The 27836-nt window shown below is 40.2% G+C and overlaps 1 protein-coding gene across 32 annotated transcripts in view; it reads left to right on the top strand.

Moving 5' to 3' along the window:
- PDE10A (phosphodiesterase 10A) overlaps nt 1-27836 on the top strand; it is a 344897-nt gene that overhangs the window by 144464 nt on the left and 172597 nt on the right. For 2 of the 32 annotated variants that reach the window (XM_081529707.1, XM_081529720.1), the window contains exons 1-2: nt 8436-8606; nt 9672-9797. The exons of the other annotated variants lie outside the window; for them this stretch is intronic. The gene's annotated coding sequence lies outside the window, so the exon portion shown is untranslated. Of the gene's footprint in view, nt 1-8435; nt 8607-9671; nt 9798-27836 lie in introns of those variants that run through there. 32 annotated transcript variants of the gene reach the window in all.

The following is a 27836-nucleotide window of genomic DNA, read 5'->3' as shown; positions in this document are numbered from 1 at the left end:
CCATTGATTCAGTGATGCCATCCAGCCATTTCATCCTCTATCATCTCTTCTCCTTTTGCCTTCAATCTTTCCTGGCATCAGGGTCTTTTCCGAGGAGCTGACTCTTTTCATCAGGTGGCCAAAGTATTGGAGCTTCAGCGGATATTCATTTACACAACAGATATTAGGTACCTACTATTTTAGGAATTGGGAATATAGTAGTGAATAGATAAAACAAAAATCAAACTGCTGTCCTCCTGGATACTACCTCCATGACCCAGGAGGTAGACAGAAACAAACGTGAAATGTAAGAGTGTCAGGGTGGTGATCAGTAGTATGGGGAAAAATAGGGCAGTGAAGGGGCAGAGAGTGTAGTTATAATTTTAGTTGATATAACAGGATAGGCTACATTAAGAAGGCAAAATCTTAGCAAAGATTCTAAGCAGGTGAGCCAGGCAGATCTCTGACAACAACGTTCCAAGCAGAGGGAACAGCCAGTGAGTGCAAACACCAGGTCTGAGAGCACAGGTGGTGTGTTTGAAAGCACTGCAGCGAGACCAGTGCAAGGAGAGGGGAAAGGCGGAGAGAGACTGCAGAGGCCTCCAATAAGGGTTAAGTCTCTCCTCTGTATAAGACAGGGAGCCATAAAGAGTTTTAAGGAGAGGAGTGATTTATCTGACTTAGTAACGATGCCCTGACTGCTGCTTTGAGAACAGACTATAAGGAGAAGAAGGGTGGAAATAGCAAGACAGGATAGGAAGCCGGTGGCTAATCCAGGCAAAGGATGATGGTGTCCCAGGCCACAGCAGAGGCAGGTAGACTGGATGAAAAATGGCAGTTGTGGATACATTTTAAAGATGCAGCTAACAGGATTGAGTTCCAGTGGATGTGGATGTGGAGTGGGAGAGAAAGACATGTTCTGGCCAAGTTTCTGGGCCAGAGTTTTGGAAAAATAAGGATCAGGTTGGTGAGAAAATCAGGTGTTTGTTTGGTTTTGGACATGTTAACTAGAACTGAGTAGGCTTTTGGTGAAGTTATGATAGAAGCCTGGGTGTTAACACTTGATTAAAAAGGGCATTGATTTTCATTTGGAATGGACTGCAGGCAAGCATTTCATGGCTATGTCTCATGGTAGATTTTACTTAGTCATTTAAATTGACTAGAATGATGAAATAGTAATAATCTCTTAATGTTGGTTGTACTATGAGCTCATCTTTATTGACTTTGCAACCATCCTTCCTTATGATAACTGGGTCATTTTTCTTGACTGTAACCGAGCCAAAGACATCTAGGTATCGTCACTTCACGGTGCTGTGTCACTGGTTTGGTGGCGGCGGGGAATCCCAGTTTAAATTTCGTAAGAACTGACGCAAAGACAAGTGGGTTGGGCAAGGGGAGGACGGAGGCTGAGGCAGATCCGCTTCAAGGCTGGCCCTGGAGGGACTGGCCAGTGTTTAAGGGGGCAAGCCACAGCAGTGGTGGTTGAGGTTACCTGGCTCACACAGTCAGATGAATCTGTGTTTTACAATCAGGTGGGCTTGGTTTAAATTTCCACTTTGCCAGTCACAAGATACTTGACTTGGAGAAAGTTCTCTGACTTTGCCAAATTGCAGTTTCTTCATCAGTAGATCAGAGATGACCCGACCTCACGGATCTCGTTTACCATACCAGCTTTATCACCTGCCTCCTCTGTATGTGTCAATGCTCTCTCATATTATGCAGGAGAGTATATGGTCCTCTGGCTTAGTGCAAATTCTTACTGCATCCCATAGTGTCAGTTCTATTTCTGGGGTTGCTAAATTTGCTCAGTAGGTTCAGATGGTGTCCGCCAGACGTCTGTACTGTAAAGATATCTTTTCCCCTTTGTAATGAGTAGTCTTTGGAATGATACTTGGAGGTGATGTGAATGCTTCTAATACCCTTTCATTCAGTGGTTTTAGCATTCATTGGTTATCTTTGCCTGAATTATTATTTTGAAGTTTTTACAGAATGATGGTATTTGAAAATTTTTTGTTGTTGTATGTTTAAACCTTGACTTATCCTACAAAGAGCTCTCCTCACAGCCCCCTCCTGACCTGCCACCTTCTGCTTCCAACCCCACTGCCTTCACTTTTTGTTGTTTTGCCTTGTTTTGCATAGTATTGTGGATTCATGGGTTCCTTTTATATTCAGTGCTATAATAATATATTAAAATATGTGTTCGTTTTTATCTTATGTTTAACGTCACAGTCTATTGCTGTTTTTATTATTTTTGATCATCAAACTGCCCCATATTTGGCCAGTATCAAATTTTTTTTGAAACATTTCCTTACTCCATTTCACGTCTCCATGACCTTGTACAAAATTTTCCTTATTTACTTTATACTTTCCTATCTCAGACCTGGAATCAACCATTTCTCCAAGGAGCCTTGGTCTTATTTAATGGGCAATAGTATTTAGTAGCCAAGACCTGAGAACTAAGGGTGCTCACTGCAACTTGTGTGTTATTCCTTCTAGTCCTTTTTAATGGCAGAGCTAGGACTCTAGCTAATCTATCTGTCATGCTAGTTCCAATTCAAATCCAATACTATAGGGTTTTCTTTACCAGGAAAGGCAATTAAAAATGATTATACAAAGTAATGGGCATAGAAAGCAATTATTAGGAAGCTGATGTATTACAGGCTAGTATGATTCAGTAAGAATCTTATGGTACAACTATTAATATTAGTGATTTAGCTCACTTAGAATAATTTCTTTTGTGGCCTATGATAAAACAAGAAATCCGAGGAAAATTTTTGTCTTTGGAATCTCTATTTGATACTGTTTGCATCCTTAACTTCTTCAGGGTGATTTTACATGCTTAATAGTATTAGTGTCTTTACAAGCTGAATACGAGTACGTTTACTATTTTAACATGTCTTAAGTTTTAATAAAAATATCTTTATTAAAACATAAATGTTTACTAATAAGACTTTGAAGGAATTGACTAATGTCTTAATATTAGCTGCAGATGTTGCTGATGTGATAGTCAACATATGAATTTTGATTTTTAAATTTTTGTATCCCATATTTGTCCTGCTTTTGCCCAGTTTAGGATATAGAATCGTATCAACTCCCCTGATTAGAATATTTTGAAACATTCATTTTAAAAAGTGGAGGTCTCTTTGGCTTGTAGCATCACCTGTCTCACATGTGCAACATTCTATTTGTACTTCCCTGTGCCCTACAGTGAGCCACCACCCACCACCGCAAGCTTAGTTTTCACCCCTCACCATGCAGTTGTCCCCCTTTATCTTTTTTCTCCCCACACCCTCCTCTTCCCCTCTGGCAGCCACTATTCTCTGTGTCTTTGTGTTTGTTTTTGTGTGGTTTGTTCATCTATTTTGTTCATTTTTTTATATTCCACGTGAGTAAAATCATACAATATTTGTCTTTCTCCATGTAACTTATTTCACTTAGCATAATACCCTCAAGATCCACCCATTTTATTGCAAATGGCAAGATTTCATCTTTGTTATGGCTGACTATGTATCTAGATCACCACAACTTTTTTATACATTTATTCATTGATGGGCACTTTGTTTCCATATCTCAGCCACTGTAAATAATGCTGAGATGAACATAGGCGTGTGTATATCTTTTTGAATTAGTATTTTCATATTTGTTGGATAAATACCCAGAAGTGGGATAGCTGGATTATATGGTAGTTTTGTTACTAATATGATTATTTTTTAAGGAGTTTGCATGGTGTTTTCCATAGTGACTGTACCAACTTATATTCCCATCAATACCATATGAGGTGTCCCTTTTCTCCAAATTCTTGCCAACACTTGTTATTTCTTGCCTTTTTAATGATAGGCATTCTAACAGTTGTGAAGTACAGTTTCATTATGGCTTTGATTTGCATTTCCTTAATAATTAGTGATGTTGAACATTTTTTCATGTGCCTGTTGGCTATCTGTTAATGTCTTCTTTGGAAAAATGTCTACTCAGCTCCTCTGCCCATTTTCTTTTATTAAGAAATTATTTATTTTTGTTTATTATTCTAAAATTTTATTTTAAAAAAACTTTGTTGAAATATAGTTGATTTACAGTGTTGTGTTAGTTTCAGGCATACAGTAAAGTGATTCAGTTATTTATAACACACACACATTTATGTCTATATATATACTTTTTTTACGTTCTCTTCCATTAAAGGTTATTACAGGACATTGGATATAGTTCCCTGTACTATACAGTAGGTCCCTTTTGGTTATCTCTTTTACGTATAGTAGTTTGTATATTTTAATCCCAAACTCTTAGTCTATCCCTCCCACCCCTGCCTTTGGTAACCATAAGTTTGTTTTATATGTGAGTCTGTTTCATTTTGTAAGTACAATTCATTTGTCTCATTTTTTGATTCCACATATAAACAATATCATGTGATATTTATCCTTCTCTTTCCGGCTTACTTAGCATGATAATCTCTAGGTTCATCCATGTTGCTGTAAATGGCATTATTTCCTTCTTCTTTATGGCTGAGTAATATTCCATATTGTGTGTGTGTGTGAATGAATCTTTATCCACTCATCTGTTGATGGACACTTAGGTTACTTCCATGTCTTAGCTACTGTAAATAATTGTGCTCTGAACACTGGAGTGCATGTATCTTTTCCAGTTATATGCTCAGACGTGGGACTGCAGGATCATGGTAACTCTATATTTAGTTTTTTAAGGAACCTCCACACTGTTCTCCATAGTTGTTGTTCAGTTGCTAAGTTCTGTCTGACTCTTTGCGACCCCATGAACTGCAGCACGCCAGGCCTCTCTGTCCATCACTATCTCCTTGAGTTTGCTCAAATTCAAGTCCTTTGAGTAAGTGATGCCATCCAACCATCTCATCCTTTGTCACCCCCTTCTCCTCTTGCCCTCAATTTTTCCTAGCATCAGAGTGTTTTCCAATGAGTCAGCTCTTTGTGTCAAGTGGCCAAAGTACTGAAGCTTCAGCTTCAGCATCAGTCCTTCCAATGAATATTCAGGACTGATTTCCTTTAGGATTGACTGATTTGAACTCCTTGCTGTCCAAGGGACTCTCAAGAGTCTTCTCCAACACCACAGTTCAAAAGCATCAATTCTTTAGCACTCATCTTTCTTTATGGTCCAACTCTCATATCCATACATGACTACTAGAAAGACCATAGTTTGACTAGATGGACCTTTGTTGGCAAAGTGATGTCTCTGCTTTTTAAAACACCGTCTAGGTTTGACATAGCTATTCTTCCAAGGAGCAAGTGTCTTTTAATTGTGTGGCTGCAGTCACCATCCGCATTGATTTGGGGGCCCAAGAAAATGAAATCTGATGGTGTTTCCACATTTACCCTATCTGTTTGCCACGAAGTGATAGGGCCGGATGCCATGATCTCAGTTTTTTAAATGTTGAGCTTTAAGCCAACTTCTTCACTCTCCTCTTTCACCTTCATCAACAGGCTCCTTAGTTCTTCTTTGCTTTCTGCCATAAGGGTGGTGTCATCTGCATATTTGAGGCTATTTATATTTCTTCCAGCAATCTTGCTTCCAGCTTGTGCTTCATCCAGCCCAGCATTTTGCATGATGTACTCGGCAGAGAAGTTAAATAAGCAGGATGACAATATACAGCCTTGTCGTACTCCTTTCTCAATTTAGAACCAGTCTATTGTTCTTTGTCCCATTTTAACTGTTGCTTCTCGTCCTGTGTACAGGTTTCTCAGGAGGCAGGTAAGGTGGTCTGGTATTCCCATTTCTTTAACAATTTTCCATAGTTTGTTGTAATCCGCACAGTCAAAGGCTTTTAGCATAGTCAGTGAAGCAGAAGTAGATGTTTCTCTCCTTAGTCTCACCATAACAGAAAAAACATTCATTTTCATCACCTATTTTTTTTTAACTTAGTATAATAAAAATGATCTGGGACTCTTTATTCTCATTCACCACTGACCTACCAATCATTCAGCCAATTAATAAATCCTGCTGATTGCCTCTCTTAAATATATCTCAGATGCTTTCCTACTCCCTGTACAAACATTGTTGTTTTTTCCTTGAAGTTAATATTCTTCATTAAAGTGAGGTGGATGCTTCAAAAATGTGTGGTAGACTTGAGTTGGAAGATAAGACATTCTGTAATCTGGCCTCAAATACACAAGCATCAACTTCATTTATGCCTTCCTGCCTTTTATTTATTCTCCATCAACATTGGAGTACTTGTAGTTGTAGTATACATGTAGTATACATGTAGTACTTGTAGTATACATGCCTCATGCACTTCTAGTATCTATGTCTTCTCATGCTGTGAGCCTTGTCTGGAAATTCCAAAAACACCTCTTTGCTGCATAATTCCTTCCCATTAAGACTCAGTTCAGGCATTGTTTCCAGAAGACATACCTGACCCATTCCTTCCCATGGGTTCATTTGTTCAAATATTTATGATTTAAATATTTATTGAACATCTGTTATGGGGCAGGCATGTTTCTAGGTGTTTGAGATACTTCTGTGAACAATAACAATAAAAAAGATTCATGCTCTTGTCGCTCATATATTCCAGTAGGGGAGACAGCCAAAAAGGTAAGTAAGAAATAAATTGCATATTAGAGAATGGTAGAGTGCCATGGGGAAAATGTATAAATAGAGCAGAGTGAGGACAGAGAGGGCACTGAGAGACAGCAATATTCAACACAATGGTCAGTTCAGTTCAGTTCAGTCGCTCAGTTGTGTCCAACTCTTTGCGACCCCATGAATTGCAGCACGCCAGACCTCTCTGTCCATCACCAACTCCTGGAGTCTACCCAAACCCATGTCCATCAAGTCAGTGATGCCATCCAACCATCTCATCCTCTGTCATCCCCTTCTCCTCCTGCCCCCAATCCTACCCAGCATTAGAGTCTTTTCCAATGAGTCAACTCTTCACATGAGGTGGCCAAAGTATTGGAGTTTCAGCTTCAATATCAGTCCTTCCAATGACAACTGTGGCCCCAAATGAAATGGTGACATTTTAAACTGACTTTAAGTCAGTTTAAAGGAAGTGAACTTTAAAAAGGAGGTGAACCTGAGAAATGAGCATTATTACAGGCAGAGGCAACAACCAGAGCAAAGGTTTCAGTGTGCAGGTGTATCTTGTTTGTTCTAGAAGGTCAGAGGGGTCATGTGGGTCAGATCGTGTACGACCTTGTAAATCCCTCTAAGGACTTTGACTTTTAATCTATGTGAGCTTGGGAGATATTGGAAGGTTCTGAGCAGAGGACAGATATGGTCTCACATTTTGACAGTTGCTATATTGAGACCAGAGGATAGACAGATGCAGGTTGACCAGTTAGGAAGCTATTATTGTCCCATCTAGATGAAAGAGATGAAGCTTGAACAAGAGTGCTGACTGTTAGGGGCAGGAAATGAGGTCAGATTTCAAATGTATTTTAAGTATTGGACAACAGGATTGCCTAATAGTTTGGATGTGAGACGTGGGAGAAAGAGCGTCAAGAATGAATGGAATTATCACTGTCCTCTTTCATAACATGCCTCTAACTGGTCATCTAGTCCCGTCAGTCCTACGACTTAATTATCATTCTTTTTTCCCCCTTGTTGTTTGTCAACTGCACTGCTGCAGTGGTTTCTTAATAGGCGTTTCTGGATTTGGTGGAAATAAAGATTATTCTGAAATGCAAATCTGAGTATATCATTCTTGAGGTTATATTCTCAGGTGTCCCCAGTCACCTGCATATAGTGTCTCAAGTCCTTAACGTGGCACGGAAGAGCCTCTGCTTGGTTTGAGAGCATCTCCCATCTCCCCATGAGAGTCACCTATAGTTTCTGAACTCCCTAGGACGTTGGTCCTTCACGCTTCCCTGCCAGTGTCTGTGCCGTTCCTCCGGTCTTGGATACCCTTCCATCTTGTCTGCTCAGGAAGTGACAAGGCCAGCTTGCGTGTCCTCCACCTGGGAGCGCCTTTTCTGACCTTGCCGTGGCTCTAGTGCGGTACCTTGTGTGCAGCTGTTTCCCGTCCTGCTCTTGGCGGTCTCTGACCCCACCAACACCCTCGGGTGGGAGTGGTGCCGCATCCAGCATAGGCCAACACATCCAGGGCGGACTTTTAGGCGCTTAGAGCTTCAAGGCAGAAAGGGCGACAGTGAGTTAAATTAGGCCTGAAAGAACATAAGTAGAAAACAGCCTGGTGGCCAAGAAAGGTCAAGGCATTTTGTAGGAGAGCTTTGAGGTTCTCTCTACTGGAGACTTTTCTTCAGCCAGGGCAAGCAGAGAGGCCAGAAAAGGGAGGAGGCGGCCAACCAGGTGCACTAAGCCATGGGGGTGGCATGTTTAAATACTCCTTCAAGGGTTCTTGGCCCATTCTCTAGCTGTGGGTTCTGGATTTGAGGTCGCAGCCCCTCCTCCGGGAAAGGAAGATTCCGATCTTCTCGTGCTGGCGGAAACGGAAGTGCCTGGGCAGGCAGCTAGGCTGCATTTCCGGTGTACACTGTGATGTCACCGGAAGTGCCCCCACCGTCCCACCCTTGAGTGCAACCTCCCGTGGGGGACCGGGGGAGCATAGGGCAGTGTGACTGGTTCTCTGGCCATCTCGGGAAAGCTTGTGTTGGGGAGACCGGAGTGAGGGATCCCTGGCTGATTCTGACCTCAAGGTGGCCCCGCAGGTTGGCTCACCCGGCTCTCAGAGCAGGGGAGAAAAAGCTGGTGGTAGGCCCATCGGCTCCATGCGAGATGCCAGGGGGCAGGGTGGTATGAGGAGGTGTGGGGTCTTCACAGACCTTTCAGGGGCAGGATGGTCAGGGATGGTGGCAGCTGCAGCCTCAGGACTTGCCCATGTGCGTCTTGTCTCCCTGAGGTCCTCACTCCCTGGAACAGTTCCTGAATTACTGGAGTGTGGTGTGGAAGAGCCTCCCCTGGAATGTGGGGGTCTGTCCTCCGAGCTATGCAGTCACAGACATTTGGGACTGAGGATTTTTCACCTTCCAGAAAAGTAGTTCTCAGACTGGTATGGGAAGAGATTAGCCTGGAGGCCTGAAAACAGGAGGAGGCTGCTTCACTGATTAGTAGGACTGTGTAAGTTGGGGTGCCTTTGAGCTGCAATTTTTAATAGCAGCTCAACTCCAAATTGCTTAAATGGTTGGGAAACCTATGTCATAAAACAAGCAGCCCTGAGGTAGGGCAGCTCCAGGATTGATTAATTCAATGCCTCCCTGAGGTTCTTAAGGATACAGTTTTTATTCTTCCAATTCTGTTAATTACTTTTGTTCTGATGGTGACAAGATAGATGCTTTAGCCACAAACCTGATGTGAAGTTGGAAGGAGAGAGGCTTTTCCCATGTGATGACTCTGCAGGGGATGGATTTTTTTCTTATTTCAGAGGAATGAAGTTATTTTCATGCTTAATTTAATCCGTTCACTATAGTTGCCTTCCCAGGCATAGAGAGAATATTGACTGACAGTGTCCTGAACAAAGGCAGTACCATGAGAAAAGAAAAAGCTAAAAAGATGAGAAATATGGAGCTAGTATGCACAGGACTCAGCAATTTATGTGTATTTGAGGACTGAAGGAGAGAGTGATTTAGAAGATATTTAGTTTAGGTGACTGGGTGGAAGACAATCGCTACCCTACAGAATCAAAGAGAGGGATACAGAGAAGAGAGGAGTAAAGTTTCAAGAAAGGAACCATCTTATGTGATTTTTTTTGTTTGTTTTTTTGTTTGTTGGTTTAGAAGCTAAAGGTGAAGATATAGAAGTCATTCACAGAGATGTTGTGGTTTAAGACATGGGGGTTGAGAAGACTTTAGAAAACTATGTAGAATGAGAATAGAAAAGAGGAAATGTCAACATTTTAACAGGTGAGTAGAGTCTCTAAGTCAGCAAAGAAACTCGGAAGGGCCATTTAGATAGCAAACTAGTACTTTGTCGCTAGCTCCAAGTTTTAAAATGTGCCAGTTTATGAAAATTGTCAGTCAGCTAAAACTTGTTTCATTCACATGTTGAATTTTTTGATATCAGCTCTCAGTCAGTCCCCCACAATATCGTTGGCTGGAGTTTATTGTGTAAAAAGCTTACATTATTTTATACCAGATGGGTTAGTTTTAACAGTTTTTTTCCTATGAAATTGACTGTTTTTCATTTTACTTTTCATAGAGTAATTCATCTATTTAATAATATATTTGCTTTAGGAAAATTGGTTGTTGGCTGATGGACCTTCTTTGCTATGTCATATAAGAAAAATTCTTAGGACAAAAAGGAATTGGTTAACAATATCTGATATTCCTGAGACTGAGGAAGAAGAAGACTGAGATAATCATAATAAACTGTCCAGAGAAGTTTGGTTTCATTGTAGTGCTGGGAGGTGATCTCATAGTGTGATGATTAAAGCATGAATCAGAATTGAGGACATCAAGTAAGCACTGGACTGCTAATTTGACTTTGATGGTGAAAAAAAGAAAAATAGAACGTGTGTTGAATTTATTGGACTTGAAGGAAATTGTTGTTGTTGTTTCAGGGTGAGCGGAAACCTGAGCTTATTAGAAATCTGATAGAAGGGGATAAAAAGAGTTTGAAGACTTGAGATGTAGAGGGAGATACTTGAGTGGGCAAGGCACAGACATAATGAAGAACCAAGAGAAAGCACTAGCTCAGTTATAGGAGAAGGTAGAAAGAGAAATGTTGAGTAGGAAAAGTGAAGAATCCTCTCGGGGGAGAAAGGTCAAGTCACATGTCAGGGAGACAATTATGTGTCTGGATGTTAAGAATAATGCAACAATCTTGGTTCAACTACTTTGGGATCAAGATAGGAAGTCATCCAGGGTGAAATACGAAGTATTGGCATGACTGAATTTTTCCTCTTTAAACAGTTAGAATTACCAATGAAGGGAATTGGATGGTGGGTTTATCTAGTGTTGGGGATATGCACGGCATTCCATGGTGGTAGCTAAGCCATCCTTGGAGTAATTGGCAAAGGTTTTCAGGCTCAGTAATGAGACAAAATTAATTCTAATGGTGGGGAAACCAGGTGAACAGGGGCCAAAGTGTACAGTTGAGGGCAGAGACCAGGCCCAACAAGAATGAAAGAACAAAGCGTAAGGATGGAAGGTGTTTCAGTCCCTAGGCTTGCTGTGACAGATTGCTAATGACTGTGTGGCTTAAGTCACAGACACTTACTGCTTGTTCTTCTGAAATCTGGGGAGTCCACGATCCAGGTGTTGGCTGGGTCACTTCCTGATGAGGGCTCTTTTCCTGGCTTGCACATGGTCCTTTTCTTCTTGTGTGCTCATGGGCAGAGAGACAGGCAGACATCTCTTAAGGGCACTAATACCATCAGGAGGGATCTGCTCCCATGACCTAATTACCTCCCAAAGACCCCATTTTCAAATACCATTGCACTGAAGGTTTGAGCTTCAATGTAGAATTTTGTGGGGACACATTTCAGTCCATAACAGAAGATGTGGTCAGACAGGGGAATTTTTGTCCTGGGAGAGAGAGAACGATTTTGCAATCCATGGTTTATGACCTCCAAACCATATAGAAGGGTGCTGTGCTTAGTCACTCAGTCCTGTCCAACTCTTTGTGACCCTATGGACTGCAGCCTGCCAGGCTCCCCTGTCCATGGGATTCTCCAGGCAAGTATGCTGGAGTAGGTTGCCATGCCCTCCTCCTCCTCAACCCAGGTCTTCTGCATTGCAGGGGGATTCTTTGCTGTCTGAGCCACCAGGGAAGCACATATAGAGGGGTGTTTGGGTGCAAATTAATTACGTTGATTCTATTCTAATTTAACAGGTAAGCTTGAAGGAATAATAAGTAGTGGGGTTGGGTGTAATTTTATGTCTGTAGTTCTATTAGATATATAACCCAGATGACAATGTAGTTTGTGGTGTATAATATTTTGAGATACATCATTTTTTAATAGAGAACCATTTAACATACAAGCCAAGTTGTGGGCTTTCCTGGTGGCGCTAGTGGTAAAGAACCTGTTTGCCAATGCAAGAGATGTAAGAGACCCGGGTTCAATTCCTGGGTCAGGAAGATCCCCTAGAGGAGGGCATGGCAAACCACTCCAGTGTTTTTTCCCATGGACAAATAAGCCTGTACGGTTCCCGGGGTCGCAAAGAGTTGGACACTACTGAAACAACTTAGCATGCAGAAGTTGAGAATAGTAAATAAAAATTAGTTTTGGATATTTAAAACATAAGTGTTTATTACATTTACAATGACTTTGAAGTACAGCTATTTGAAAAAAATAATTTTTAGGTAGTTTTTATGAGACAGTTTGTCTCTGCAGGAAGCTTAATCCTGGTTTGAGTGACGTGACTGAGGGTTAAGGGTACCTCTCCCTGCCTTTCTGATCTTGTGTTTAGAGTTGTGAACATTGGCGGACTCTCGAAAGCAGTTTGTCTCATTCCCAGCCCCCAGACACATGTTTTAATAGAGCTAATGTAAGAGTTACATGTACGTTTTCTAACAAATTCCTTTTTAAAACTCTCCTAAATGGAATATAACAATCATTCTTCTGGAACTGTAACTTTGACATACATTTACGTAAGTAGGAGGAGAAGTAGTCATCATATAGTTTAGAAAGCCTTTAAAAAAAACAAATAAAAAACTCTTTCACTTAAGATTGGGTTTGAAGGCAGAAACTTTCGTTGTAATGAACGTAACACGTTGGACTGTTTTCTTTTTTTGTTGTTAATAAGTGGCTCAAACCTGCTTAGCTCACAACTTTAACCTCCACCCTCACAGTTACACACCTCCCTTCCTCACAGGTTCGCACAGTAATGGGTGAAGTGCCACGAGCTGCAAACCGATAAGATAAGCAGCCCATGGTCCATTGCTATGAGCCGGGGTCCCTGCTGGGCTGGCTGACGCACACAGTGCTCCCCTGATGTCAGGCAGCTGATAAGTAGCGCCTCGGCTCCTTTCCTGAGTTTTGTGCCAGAGCGAGAAAAGGCTCTTTGTCTGAAAAATCAGCTCTATTGAAGTATTTTTTTAAACATGTTATTGCTTTGCTTGACTGAAGGCCAGATTCCCGTCTGTTTAAACCATTTAGTATTATTTCTGTATTGTTCGTCAGAATTGTTGGTCAGCAAAAATATGTTTAACTCATTATGCATGATTTCTGTGATACATTTGTTACCACTTACAAGGCCTAACATTTATTTTTGTGCTTTTGTTTGAAAAAAATAAGGGTGGCAAATTTGAGGATACCTGTGTATCGCCCCTTTCTTAATAAACCTATAAGGAGGAGGAAAAAAGTAGAGACTGGAATTAATTCAGTACCACTTAACATCTGACAGGCTATTTATTTCAAAAATACTTATTGGCATTTATACTGAAACATGGAGGAAAATTGGTTTCATGGGATCGAACTGTTCAAACTGGTGATAATCTACTGGTATAAATGCCAGATACATTCTCTCTGCTGATTGAAAAAAAAAAGATATCAGATCATACTCTAGAGCCAAATTATCATTGCATTGATAAAGTCTGAGCATTTTATCAACTGGTGAAATGTCTGCTTAACTATATGAATGGCTCATTATGAAATCTTGGAGAATAAAGAGAACTTCAAACCTGTAATTTTATGACTGTTTTGTTAAAAAGGGAAGCTCAGGTTTCCTGTAACAAAATGAACAAACTGTCTGAAAACCTAAACATCCCAGCATATTATATATCAAAATTGTTGTTTTTATTCAGTCCCTCAGTTGTGTCTGACTGTTTGTCATCCCATGGACTGCAGCACGCCAGGCTTCCCTGTCCTTCACCATCTCCCGGAGTTTGCTCAAACTCATTGCCCATTGAATCGGTAATACCATCCAACCATCTCATCCTCTGTCATCCCCTCCTCCTCCTGCCTTCAGTCTTTCCCAGCATCGAGGTCTTTTCCAATAAGTCGGCTCTTACCATCAGGCCAAAGTATTGGAGCTTCAGCTTCAGCATCAGTCCTTCCAATGAATATTCAAGGTTGATTTCCTTTTGGATTCTCCAAGAACCAAAGAAAGCATTAATTCTTTAGTGCTCAGCTTTCTTTATGGTCCAGCTCCCACATCCATACTACTGGAAAAACTGTAGCTTTGACTACACAGACTTTTGTTGGTAAAGTGATGTCTTTGCTTTTTACTGTCTAGATTTGGCATAGCTTTTCTCCCAAGGAGTAAGCATCTTTTAATTTCATGGTTGCAGTCACTGTCTGCAGTGATTTTGGAGCCCAAGAAAATAAAATCTGTCACTGTTTCCATTTTTTCCCCATCTATTTGCCATGAAATGATGGGACTAGATGCCATGACCTTCGGTTCTTGAATGTTGAGTTTTAAGCCAACTTTTTCACTCTCCTCTTCACCTTTATCAAGAGGCTCTTTAGTTCCTCTTTTCTTTCTGACATAAAGGTGGTGTCATCTGCATATCTGAGGTTATTGATATTTCTCCCTGCAGTCTTGCCAACTTGAGCTTCATCCAGCCTGGCATTTCACACGATGTACTCTGCTTTTAAGTTAAATAAGCAGAGTGACAATATACGGTCTGATGTACTCCTTTCCCGATTTTAAACCAGTCCATTGTTCCATGTCCAGTTCTAACTGTTGCTTCTTGACCTCCATACAAGTTTCTCAGGAGCGAGATAAGGTGGTCTGGTATTCCCCTTTCTTTTTTATTTATTTATTTATCTATTTTTTTACTTTACAATATTGTGTTGGTTTCTTTAAGAATTTTCCACAGTTTGGAGTTCCTGGTAGCTCAGACAGTAAAGAGTCTGCCTGCAATGCAAGGGACCTAGGTTCAATCCCTGGGTTGGGGAGATCCTCTGGAGAAGGAAATGGCAATCCACTCCAGTATTCTTGCCTAGAAAATCCCATAGATGGAGGAGCCTGCTGTGCCACAGTCCATGGGGTTGCAAAAATTATTAGTTATTAATTCAGAGTTCAACTCAGGTTAGTGAAATTCAGGTTTTTCATTATCATCTAGATTTTCTATTTCAAAATACACACTTTTGAATAAAGTTGGCAATGAGAACTCTAGATTACAATAATAAGCATGTAAATCCAATTAGAATAATGAAGAATGGTAAAGTATGTTGAAAATGAAAACCTGCAGAGAATAACTAATGTTCATATTTTTTTCAGGAAGCTGAAAAGTGTTTTGGGAATTTATAAATGCCATTGAATTCCCAAAGTTTCATTTTTAAGCTGTAGTATTCTACCGAGGCCTCATTTCTGACAGCATAGTATTGTGTCTTTTGTTAATGAATATGCTGACTAATGTCTCGTATGTATGTGCTAGCAGTAGATAGCAATTATTGAGCACAATTTTAAGCAATTTTCATCTAATATCTCACTTAATTCTTAAAACAATCCTATAAGGTATAAATACTGTTTTTTGTCTCTGTTTCACAGATGAGGAAATTGAGGTTCAAAAAGTCTGAATAACTTGTTCAATAACTCAGCTAAGTGGTAGAGCTCAGAGAAAGACCCTGGCAGTCTTTCTCTGACCAACAGATTAAATGGTGTCAGAGTGACCAGAAAAATAATGTACCTTTTCTTTGGCTGCCAACTTAGCTATCATCACAAGTGATTAAGTACTGAGGAAGGGAACTGGAGCTTTAGAGCTAATAGGTGACATTTATGAAACTTTTAAGAAAACAGACATGTTTGTATTTAAATTTTTCTCTAATATAAATGAACACAGTTCTCCTGTGCAGCAAGTGTAAATTAGTGTGCAGTGTAGATGCTTGTATTCCTAATTGTAGCATTTCTTAGTCACTAGGGACAAAATGGGTCATTAATTATTATTATTATTTTTTAATTTCTTGAATCATTTGCACCAATTTATTAAAATAAGTTAATTTACAGTGTAGTGTTAGTTTCAGGTATATAGCAAAGTGAGTTATATATATATTGTATAATGGAATATGTATATATACACACACATATACATGTATATTCTTTTTCAGATTCTTTTCCACTATAAGTTATTACAAGATATAGAATACAGTTCCCTGTGATATACAGTAGGTCTCTGTTGTTTATCTGTTTTATGTAGTAGTGTGTGTATGTCAATCCCAAACTCCTACTTTATTTGCTCCCCCTCCCGTCTATCCCCTTTGATAACTGTAAGTTTGTTTTCTGTCTGTGAGTCTATTTATTTCATAAGTATATTCATTTATATCGTATTTTTAAGATTCTGTATGTAAGTGATATCATATTGTATTTGTCTTTCTGTGTCTGACTTATTTAACTCAGTACGACAGTCTCTTGGTCTATCCATGTTGCTGCAAGTGGCATTATTTCATTCTTTTTTATGGCCGAGTAATATTCCATTGTACATGTATATACCACATCTTCTTTACCTGTTCATCTGTCAGTAGACACTTAGGTTTCCTCTATGTCTTTGCTATTGTAAATAGCACTTCTATGACTTTGGGATGCATGTGTCTTTTCACATTGAAGTTTTCTTCAGATATATCCCTAGGAGTGTGATTGCAGGATCATGTGTTAACTCTATTTTTAGTTTTTTAAGGAATCTCCATACTGTTCTCTACAGTGGCTACATCAATTTACATTCTCATCAACTGTGTATGAATATTCATTGTTTGCCACACCTTCTTCAGCATTTATTATTTGTAGACTTTTTAATGACGGTCATTCTTACTGGTGTGACATCATACCTTATTATACTTTTGATTTGCATTTCTTTAATAATTAGCAATATTGAGCATCTTTCCATGTGCCTGTTGACCATCTGTTTGCCTTCTTTGGAAAAATGTCTATTTAGATCTTCTGCCCAATTTTGATTGAATTTATTTGTTTTCTAGATATTAAGCTATATGAGCTGTTTGTATGTTTTGGAGGTTAGTCCCTTGTCAGTAGCATCATTTACAAATATTTTCTCCCAGTCGATAGATTATCTTTTCGTTTTGTTGATGGTTTCCTTTGCTGTATGAAAGTGTTTATGTTTCATTAGGCCACATTTAAAATTTTTTCTTTTTATTTTCATTTCTTTAGGAGATAAATCCAAAAAAAATATTTCTGTGACTTCTGTAAAAGAGTGTTCTGCCTGTTTTCCTCTAGGAATTTTATAGTATCTGGTCTTACATTTAGATTTATATATTGATCCTTTTTGAGTTAATTTTTGTATGTGGTGTTAGAAAATGTTCTGATTACATTCTTTTACATGTAGCTGTCCAGTTTTCCTAGCACCACTTATTGAAGAGACTTTTTTTCTCCATTGTATATTCGTGCCTCCTTTGTCTTGAATTAAGTGACCATAGGTGTGTGGGCTTATCTCTGGGCAGTCCATCTTATTCCACTGATGTATATGTCTGTTTTTATGCCAGAAACAGACTGTTTTGATTGCTGTAGCTTTGTTGTATAGTCTGAAATCAGGGAGCATGATTCCCTCAGCTTCATTCTGACCTTACTTCTACCCCTCTGAGATAACTATCCTCAGCAGTGATACTGACTCTTAAACACAGGAAATTTTTAAAATCTCAATGCCAATTGTAAATAGTGTGTAATTTCTTGTTCCAGTCTGTTGTTAGGACTTGACTCCTTAGGTTTCCCGATATAATTTCATTGCGTGTGCTATTTGATTATATTTATATTTATCAGCCAAAAAAGCTAGTAGAATAAACAAGATAGGCAAGCCAGAAGGCTTAGTCCCCACAGACTCGGGTTGTTTGGTTGACTGCTAGCAAACCGTTTGGTAGCTTCAGTGTCATATGGATGCATCTTAAATGGGATCAAAATAATTAAATTACTGGAAGGAAGAAGACCATTTCATTATGATAGTGAATTCTTTCATTTATTCATTCAGTTCTAAGACATTTATCAAATGACTGATATGTGAAAATGAGTCAAATCTCATCATTTGTGGATTCTGCATTTGCAGATTTGTCTGCTCACTAAAATTAATTTGTAACTCCAGAATCAACACTCACAGTGGTTTTATGTTATTCGTGGGCATGTGTATACATAGAGCAATGGATAATATGAGTCATATACACACACATTCCCAGCTGAGGTCAAGGATGCCATACGCTACCTTATTTTTTCAGTTCTCATACTGTAAACAAAACTCCTTTTTGTGGTATATTTAGTGTCACATTTTGCTCATTTTTGTGCTTTTTATTGGTAACTTTGCTGTTGAAAACGGCTTCCAAGTATAGTGTGCAAGAGCTGTTTAGGCACAGTAGGCTGTGATGTGCCTTATTATGGAGAAAATGCACGTATCAGATAAGCTTCATTCAAGAATGCGTTACAGTGCTGGGAGCCAAGAGTCCAATGTTAACAAATCCACAAAATTTGCTAAATTAGGTATATTTATTATATATTTAATGCTTCCCTGGTGGCTCAGATAGTAAAGAATCTGCCTGCAATGCAGGAAACCTGGGTTTGATCCCTGGGTTGGGGAGATCCCCTGGAGAAGGGAATGGCTACCCACTCCAATATTCTTGCCTGGAGATTTCCATGGACATAGGAACATGGCAGGCTACAGTCCTGTAAATTTGGTTGCAAAGAGCTGAATATGACTGAGCGACTAACACACATTATATATTTAAGATACTTTTAAATAGAAACACACATAAAGCAAGGCTATATATTGATCTATTGGTAAAAATGTTGTGACAGAAGTTTATAGGAACCTAACCGTATATTTTGGTCTTCCCTGATGGCTCAGATGGTAAAGAATTAGCCTCCAACACAAGAGACCTGTGTTCTATCGCTATCAGGAAGATCCCCTGGAGAAGGAAATGGCAACCCACTCCAGGATTCTTGCCTGGAGAAATCCCATGGACAGAAGAGCCTGGTGGGCTATAGCCCAATGGATCGCAAAGAGTTGGACACAACTGAGCAACTAACACTTTCACACTTTCACTCTGTATTTATTTTCCCATGAGCAGTGTTTGAATATTCACTATTTCATGTTTGCTTTTGCTTTATAGAACATGACTACTGCTGCTAACACAAATCAACAGTAATTACAGGCACTGGGAATAAGAAGCTAAATAAAATACAGTTCTGTCTTTAAAGATCATGCTAATGGTGAAGACAGTTTTAAGTCAAAGTTTAGAAAGTTGATACACTGAACATCCTATATAGCACAGGTTTTTTCAGCAAAGACTTTGAAGTCTTTTGTGGAATGAGATAGCAGTTTATTAACTTTATTAAAGAAAATTGAGTTATTCCTGTTTTAAAATTAAGTAATACTTGAGAATATTGGTTTTGATTTAGAAAACATTTATCTTAAAATACACTGTGTTTTATATTAATATGGTAAAACAATGAATTTTTATAACTTCAAATATGCATTTTTTAAGTGTATGGTAAATCACATTACTATATGCATTGCATTAATTTTTAGTCACAACTCTCCCATTTATCTTGGTTGTTCTCTTGGTGAGTGCAACTAAATCTAAGCATTAGGAACGCTGTAGTTGTACATGTGCATGTCTCAGATATCAGATCAGATTAATAGTCTCTTCTTGCATACTTACTATTGGATGCAATTAATATTTATACATTTATTAAAAAGATTCATTCTGCCTTTTAAAGCAAGTTTAGAAATAAGATTGTCTGAAAGGAGAATGTATTGGTTTTCAAGGGCTGCCATAAGGCCATCAGTCACATTGGATTATATGTCCTTTTACATTTTGTTACTTTCCATTGCTTTTCAGCGTGTAAAATGCAGTTCTGAGTTAATGAGTGTCCATTTTATTTCTGGTGCCCAACTTCCTCTGAGAATGTGCCTTCCTGATGGCACTTCTCTCTGCTCTGTTTAACGTTGATTCTTTAAGGAAATGTGGGCCAACAGATATGTTAAGACAGATAGCATCTCCAAGGACGAGTCAGTATCAGCAGTAGAGATCATGCAATAGCAATGAGCATGATATAGTCCAGCTTTTTTTCCTTAAAATACATTATTTGTTTGTTTATGGCTCTGCTGGGTTTTCACTGCTGTGTGGGCTTTTCTCTAGCTGTGCAGAACGGGGGCTGCTGTCCAGCTGTGGTGCACGGGCTTCTCACTGCAGTGGCTCTTGTTGGTAAGCACTTGCTCCAGGGCGCACAGGCTTCAGTAGTTGCAGTTTCCGGGCCCGAGAGCACAGGGTCCACAGTCGTGGCACGCGGGTTTCGTTGCTCTTCAGCAGGTGAGATCTTCCCTGGTCAGGGACTAAACCTGTGTCTCTTGCCTTGGCAGGGGGATTCTTTACCACTGAGCCACCAGGGAAGCCCCTGCTGGTGATGAGTCAGTTTTCTGTTCTTGGGAAGATTGCTTATCCTTGGTTTGGGTTTTTCATCATGAGAGGTGGGGAGAACAAGCAGCCTTCACTCCCTCAAGGCTTCTGGTATAGTCACATGAGATAATGTACTAGGTGAGCTATAAAGATTTAAAGAAATTTTGTTGATACACATCAATTTATATAAATCAGAAGTGTTATTTGTTTCACGTATTTATCACTTAAAATAGTTAAGTCCAAATCAGAGTTTAAGCAGGTTGAGAAAGTTGGAGCGTGTCTTTTGAGTCTCTTAGAGACTGTCTCCTCTCGACTCTGACGAGAGAAGAAAACACACTAAGTTTACCTCTCGATGTGGAGCCCAGGACTCAGGATGGCAGCTGAGTGGCCGTCGGTTGGTTTCTGCTGTGTGCTTTAACGGCCTCGATTAAGGGACAGAGGTCTGGCATAAGCTGGAAAACAAAGGCCTCAGAGCAGTGTTGTCCAGTACAAACGCAGTGCCGACCACATATAGAAGTTACTAAACGTTTCCTAGTAGACACTAAAAAAGCAAACAGCCAAAATTAACTGTAATAATGCATCTAATTTACTCCAGTAAGTAATAGGTTTATTTAACCTTATACTCTTATATTCATACTGTTGTCTTTGAAACCCACGTACATTTTACACTTAAAGCACCTCTCCCTTGGAAGCAGCAGCAGCTTTTCAAATGCTCAATCGCCACATGTGGCTAATAGCTACTGTGTTGAACAAGCACAGCCTTATAGACTTTGTGACAGTGTGGTTCTAGTTTTTTTTCCCAGAAAATGTTGCTTCTGTGGTTCCAGGAGGCACTTGGTAAGTGTTTGCTGAGAGATTTGATAAGCCTTGTCTAACTTAATGAAACTATGAGCCATGCCATATAGGGCCACCCAAGGTCGTGGTCGAGAATTTTGACAAAATGTGGTCCACTAGAAAAGGTGATGGCAAACCACTTCAGTCTTCTTGCCTTAAGAGCCCCATGAACAGTATGAAAAGGCAAAAATATGACACTGAGAGATGAACTCTCCAGGTGGGTAGATGCCCAACATGCTACCGGAGAAGAGTGGAGAAATAACTCCAGAAAGAATGAAGAGATGGAGCCAAAGCAAAAACAGTGCCCAGCTGTGGATGTGACTGGTGATGGAAATGAAGTCTGATGTTGTGAAGAACAGTATTGCATAGGAATCTAGAATGTTACATCCATGAATCAAGGTAAATTGGAAGTGGTCAAGCAGGAGAGGGCAAGAGTGAGCATTGACATTTTAAGAAATCAGTGAACTAAAATAGACTGGAACGGGCAATTTTAATTTCAGATGACCATTATACCTACTACTGTGGGCAAGAATACCTTATGGAGTAGCCCTCATAGTCAACGGAAGAGTCCAAAATGCAGTACTTGGATGCAATCTCAAAAATGACAGAATATCTCTGTTCATTTCCAAAGCCAACCATTCAGTATCAAAGTAATGCAAGAATATGCCCCAACCACTAATGCCGAAGAAGCTGAAATTGAACAGCTCTATGAAGACTTATAAGACCTTCTACAACTGACACCCCAAAAGTTGTCCTTTTCATCATAGGGGACTGTAATACAAAAGTAAGAAGTCAAGAGATACCTGGAGGTACAGGAAAATTTGGCCTTGGAGTACAAAATGAAGCAGGGCAAAGGCTAATGGAGTTTTGCCAAGAGAACACACTGGTCATAGCAAACACCCTTTTCTAAGAACGTAAGGGAAGACTCTACACATGGACATCACCAGGTGGCCCAAAACAAAATCAGATTGATTATATCCTTTGCAGCCAAAGATGGAGAAGCTCTATACAGTCAGCAAAAACAAGACCGGGAGCTGACTGTGGTTCAGATCATGAACTCCTTATTGCCAAATGCAGACAAATTGAAGAAAGTAGGGAAAACCACTAGACCATTCAGGTATGACCTAAATCAATTCCCTCATGATTATACACTGAAAGTGATACATAGATTCAAGGGATTAGATCTGATAGAGTCCCTGAACAACTATGGATGGAGGTTCATGACATTATACAGGAGGCTGTGATCAAAACCATCCCCCAGAAAAAGAAATGCAAAAGGCCAAATGATTGTCTAAGGAGGCCTTACAAATAGCTGAGAAAAGAAGAGAAGCAAAAGGCAAAGGAGAAAAGGAAAGATACACCCATTTGAATGCAGAGTTCCAAAGAATAGCAAGGACAGACAATAAAGCCTTCCTAAGTGATGAATACAAAGAAATATAGGAAAGCAATGTAATGGGAAAGACTAGAGATCTCTTCAAGAAAATTGGAGACACCAAGGGTTAACTATTTTATGCAAAGATAGGCTCAATAAAGGACAGAAATGGTATGGACCTAACAGAAGCAGAAGATATTAAGATGAGGTGGCAAGAATACACTAAAGAACTATACACAAAAGATCTTAATGACCCGGGTAACCACGATGCTGTGATCACTCACCTAGAACCAGACATCCTGGAATGCAGGGTCAAGTGAACCTTAGGAAGCATCACTACAAACAAAACTAGTGGAGGTGATGGAATTCCAGCTGAGCTCTTTCAAATCCTAAAAGATGATTCTGTTAAATGCTGCACTCAATATACCACCGAATTTGGAAAACTCAGCAGTGGCCACAGAACTGGACAAGGTCGGTTTTCATTCCAATCCCAAGAAAGGCAATGCCAAAGAATGCTCAAACTACCACACAATTGCACTCATCTCACACGCTAGGAAAGTAATGCTCAAGCTAGGCTTCAACAGCACGTGAACTGAGAATTTCCAGATGTTCAAGCTGGATATAGAAAAGGCAGAGGAACCAGAGATCAAGTTGCCAACATCTGTTGGATCATCAAAAAAGCAAGAGAGTTCCAGAAAAACATCTACTTCTGCTTTATTGATTACGCTAAAGCTTTTGACTGTGTGTGGATCACAACAAACTGTGGAAAATTCTTAAAGAGATGGAAATACCAGAACACCTTACTGGCTTCCTGAGAAATCTGTATGTAGGTCATGAAACAATAGTCAGAACCAGACATGAAACGGCAGACTGGTTCCAAATAGGGAAAGGAATACGTCAAGGCTGTATATTGTCACCGTGCTTATTTAACTTATATGCAGAGTACATCATGCGAAATGGCATGCTGGATGAAGCACAAGCTGGAATCAAGATTGCTGGGAGAACTATCAGTAACCTCAGATATGCAGATGACATCACCCTTATGGCAGAAATCAAAGAAGAACTAAAGAGCCTCTTGATGAAAGTTAAAGAGGAGAGTGAAAAAGGTGGCTTACAAGTCAACATTCAAAAAATGAAGATCATGGCATCTGGTCCCATCACTTCATGGCAAACATATGGGGAATCAATGGAAACAGTGATAGGCTTTATTTTCTTGGGCTCCAAAATCACTGCAGATGGTGACTGCAGCCATGATATGAAAAGATGCTTGCTCCTTGGAAGAAAAGCTATGACCAACCTAGACAGCATATTAAAAAGCAGAGACATTACTGTGTCAACAAAAGTCCATTTAGTCAAAGCAATGCTTTTTCCAGTAGTTATGTATGGATATGAGAAAGTGAAAGTGAAAGTTGCTCAGACGTGTCCGACTCTTTGCAACCCCATGGACTGTATAGTCCATGGAATTCTCTAGGCCAGAATACTGGAGTGGGTAGCCTTTCTCTTCTCCAGGGGATCTTCTCAACCCAGGGATCGAACCCAGGTCTCCCGCATTGCAGGCAGATTCTTTACCAGCTGAGCCACAAGGGAACCCCAAGAATACTACAGTGGGTAGCCTATCCCTTCTGCAGCAGATCTTCTTGACCCAGGAATTGAACCGGGGTCCTGCATTGCAGGTGGATTCTTTACCAACTGAGCTATCAAGGAAGCCATGGACATGGATATGAGAGTTGGACCATAAAGAATGCTGAGCACTGAAGAACTGATGCTTTTGAACTGTGGTGTTGGAGAAGACTCTTGAGAATCCCTTGGACTGCAAGGAGATCCAACCAGTCCATCCTAAAGGAGATCAGTCCTGGGTGTTCATTGGAAGGACTGATGCTGAGGCTGAAACTCCAATACTTTGGCCACCTGATGCGAAGAGGTGACTCATTTGAAAAGACCCTGATGCTGGGAAAGATTGAAGGCGGGAGGAGAAGGGGACAACAGAGGATGAGATGGCTGGATGGCATCACCAACTCGATGGACATGAGTTTGAGCAAGCTCTGGGAGTTGGTGATGGACAGGGAGGCCTGGCATGCTGCAGTTCATGGGGTCACACAGAGTCGTCCATGAGTGAGTGACTGAACTGAACTGAATGAGCATCTGTTGTGTGGTCTGCATTCCGCTTAGAGCAGAGGATACAAAGGTGTGTTAGAATGTCTTGACTCTCAAAGAAGTTAGGTCAAAACATAATTAAATCATTAACAGGATGAAATTAAAAAAAAGGAAACTGACTTAGTAGGTAGAACTTTGGATTTGGAGTCATTAAGACTTGGATTCGGATCTTAGTCTTGGTCCCTTTTTGTCTTATGGCCCTAGATTATTTTTCTCTTGAACCCCGTCTCTCCTTCTGAGAACAGGCTGATAAATATCTATCACTTAGTAAGGCCTTATAAATGACTTTTTTTATTTAAAATATTTTAAAAGTAATTTTAAAACAAGTTAGTTTCCTATCTATTGAGGGTGTAGGGAGAGATTTGAGATGCTTTCACAGAAGTGACATGAAAGACCTTAACAAACACCTCACTGAAGAAGATATGTGGGTGGCAAATAAGTGTATGAAAAGATGTTCTAAATCATGTGTCATCAGAAAAATACAAATTAAACAACAGTGAGTTATCACTGCACATCTATTAGAATGGCCAGGATCTAGAACAATGACGATGCTAGTGGTTGGTGAGGTTGTGTAGTGACAGGAGGTCTCATTCATTGCTGGTGGAAGTAAGTGCAAGATGGTACAGCCACTTTGGAAGATGGTCTGGTGACGCCTTATACACCTATACATAATCTTAGCATACAGCCCAGCAGTTGTACTCTCTGGTTACCCAAATGAGTTGAAAATTTATGTCCATCCCAAACCTACATGTGTATCTTTATAGCAGGTTTATATGTAATTTTCAACCTTGGAACACAGCAGGATATTCTTCAGTAGGCGAACAGATGAACGCACTGTGGTAAACCCACATAATGGCATGTTAACCACTGCTGAGAAGAAATGAGCTACCAATCCATGATAAGACATGGAGGAAGATTAAATGCATGTTACTAAGTAAAGGAAGCCCTACTGTATGATTTTTAAAACTACATGACGTTCTGGAAAAGACAAAACTATGGAGAAAATAAAAAGATAAGTGGATGCCAGGTGTTGGGAGTGGGGGAAGGAATGAATAGGCTGAGCACAGATCATCTATCTTCAGGGCAGTGAAAGTACTGTGCCTGATACCATAATGGTGGCTACGTGTCATTATGCATTTGTCCAGACCCTTGGGAAGTAAGTACGTCACTGAAACTCCAATACTTTGGCCACCTGATGCGAAGAACTGACTCATTGGAAAAGACCCTGATGCTGGGAAAGATTGAAAGCAGGAGGAGAAGGGGACGACAGAGGATGAGATGGTTGGATGGCATCACCAACTCAATGGACATGGGTTTGAGCAAGCTCTGGGAGTTGATGATGGAAAGGAAGCCTGGTATGCTGCAGTCCATGGGGCCGCAGAGAGTCGGACGTGACTGAGTGACTGAACTGACTGAACGATTTAGAAGCGTGAAGGGAATTTTTCTTTTTTATCAAAAAAGCAGAGACTTTAGAGTTCTTTGCTAAATGTTGTACTAGTAAGATGTGGGTCATCCAGCTTTTACTAGTCCAGCACACCTGCTCGGTCAGTTAGCTTGACCTGGGCTTTGATTTGATGATCTCCCAAATTCCTTCTGATTCTAAGAGTTCAGTTTTATATTCCATATTGATTCTTGGCAATAATACTTATAAGTGTTGTTGAGGAGTGAAATTATGTTAGTAAAATATTCTCAATTATATATATATATATATATCTTCTTAAAAATTGGAAATAGGATTGATTCAATAAAATGATTATTTTCACTAAAGATTTTTATCTATATTCTTGTATGTCTTTAGTATGTGTTTTGCATAATTCCCCTGGTATATTGTTACCAATTTTATTTTTTGAAGGAAGTTCCTGTCTTCTTAATGTATATCACAGTGTAAACTCTCCTCCTGTTTTAATATGCCGTGATGATAATGTCATAGTTTTTTACATACTTTGTGAAAATTTTTCTTGCAATCCTAACTGTAGCTGTTTCTACTCAGTTTTCCTTTACTTTTTAAGTTAAAGCTGTTGGAGAGGAATGGTTAATTTTTCTCTCCCATGAAGAAGCCTTGATTTATGTCTTGAATTTCTGTTTGGCAAGTGGAGGACACGATGTTTACATTAAAGTAAGATATATTAGGTGTCAAATATGTTGCTACTCTGTCAGTTGCTTAATAGTTACTGATGAGTGTATGAGTATATATCAGAAAATGAGAGAGAATTTGTATGAAACTTAATCGTACATTCATTAAAAAAAAAAGTAAGAAATGATCACCTGACAACTTAGAAGTGCAATATGCTTTCGGTGGGGGGCAGTGTCTCACTGCACAGGGTTCCTGGACCCAGTGCCAGCTTGATGTGTGTGTGTGTGTGTGTAGGCTTCCCCACACCAACAGGCAGTTAGTTCCCTGACACCAAGTGTGTGTCTGAGAATTCAGCTCGATTTTGACACTTACCTACTCAGAAATAGGGTCAGATTCCACAGGTAAAGGGGCTTAGTGCCCCAAGACCCCTCTCCACTGCACACACCAGTTGCAAGCCCAGGTTGTTAGCTGTGCTTTGACCGACTGGGTACAACCCAGAGGTTCCAAGGACTATCTCCAGTTCAGAATGACAGCCACAAAGTCCAGGTTGTTACCTGTCCTGCGGACCAACTGACTATAAATCAGAGAGTCCCAGAGCCCCTTCCTCAGGTTTTATTAATTTGCTATGAGGGCTCAGAGAACCCAGGAAGACCATTTGCTCCCTAGATTGCTGATTTATTATATTAATAAAAGGATACCGATCAGTGGCCAGATGGAGACACACAGGCAAGGTTTTGGACCAAAGAGCTATGTCCCTGTGGGCGTGGGGCCTGGCACGGCGGCCCGTGGGAGGACATTCGCCACCTCTGGGCTCTCGGAAGCAGGGCAGCAGCCGTCTCTTTTGGGTTTTTAATGGAGGCTTTGTTACCTGACTAATCATTGGCCGATAGCCACTGATTCAGCCTCCAGCTCCTCTCCCTTCCCTGGAAGTCCAACGGGGACTGAAAATTCCTGCCCTCTTATCACAGGGCTGGTTCTCCTGGCCGCCAGCCCTCACCCTTGGATGGCACCCAGAGCCACCTTCCCTGAAGTGCCTCAGGAACTGAGGACAAGAGGCTGAGCCTTATCCCATGGCTCTTATCACTCAGGAAATTCCAGGGATTCGGGAGCTTTGAGCCAGGAACTGTGAATGAAGACCAAACATGTATATATTTTTTTCCCATGAATTGAGGTATCGTATCACCAATTTGTTGGACTAGGCAAGGAGAAAAATGTGGCTAGAGCAGGTGTTT

This window comes from Giraffa tippelskirchi, chromosome 9, assembly GCF_054371585.1.
Source record: "Giraffa tippelskirchi isolate mGirTip1 chromosome 9, T2T-mGirTip1v1.2.pri, whole genome shotgun sequence".
NCBI lineage: Eukaryota > Metazoa > Chordata > Mammalia > Artiodactyla > Giraffidae > Giraffa > Giraffa tippelskirchi.
This window is presented reverse-complemented; position numbering and strand designations above follow the sequence as displayed.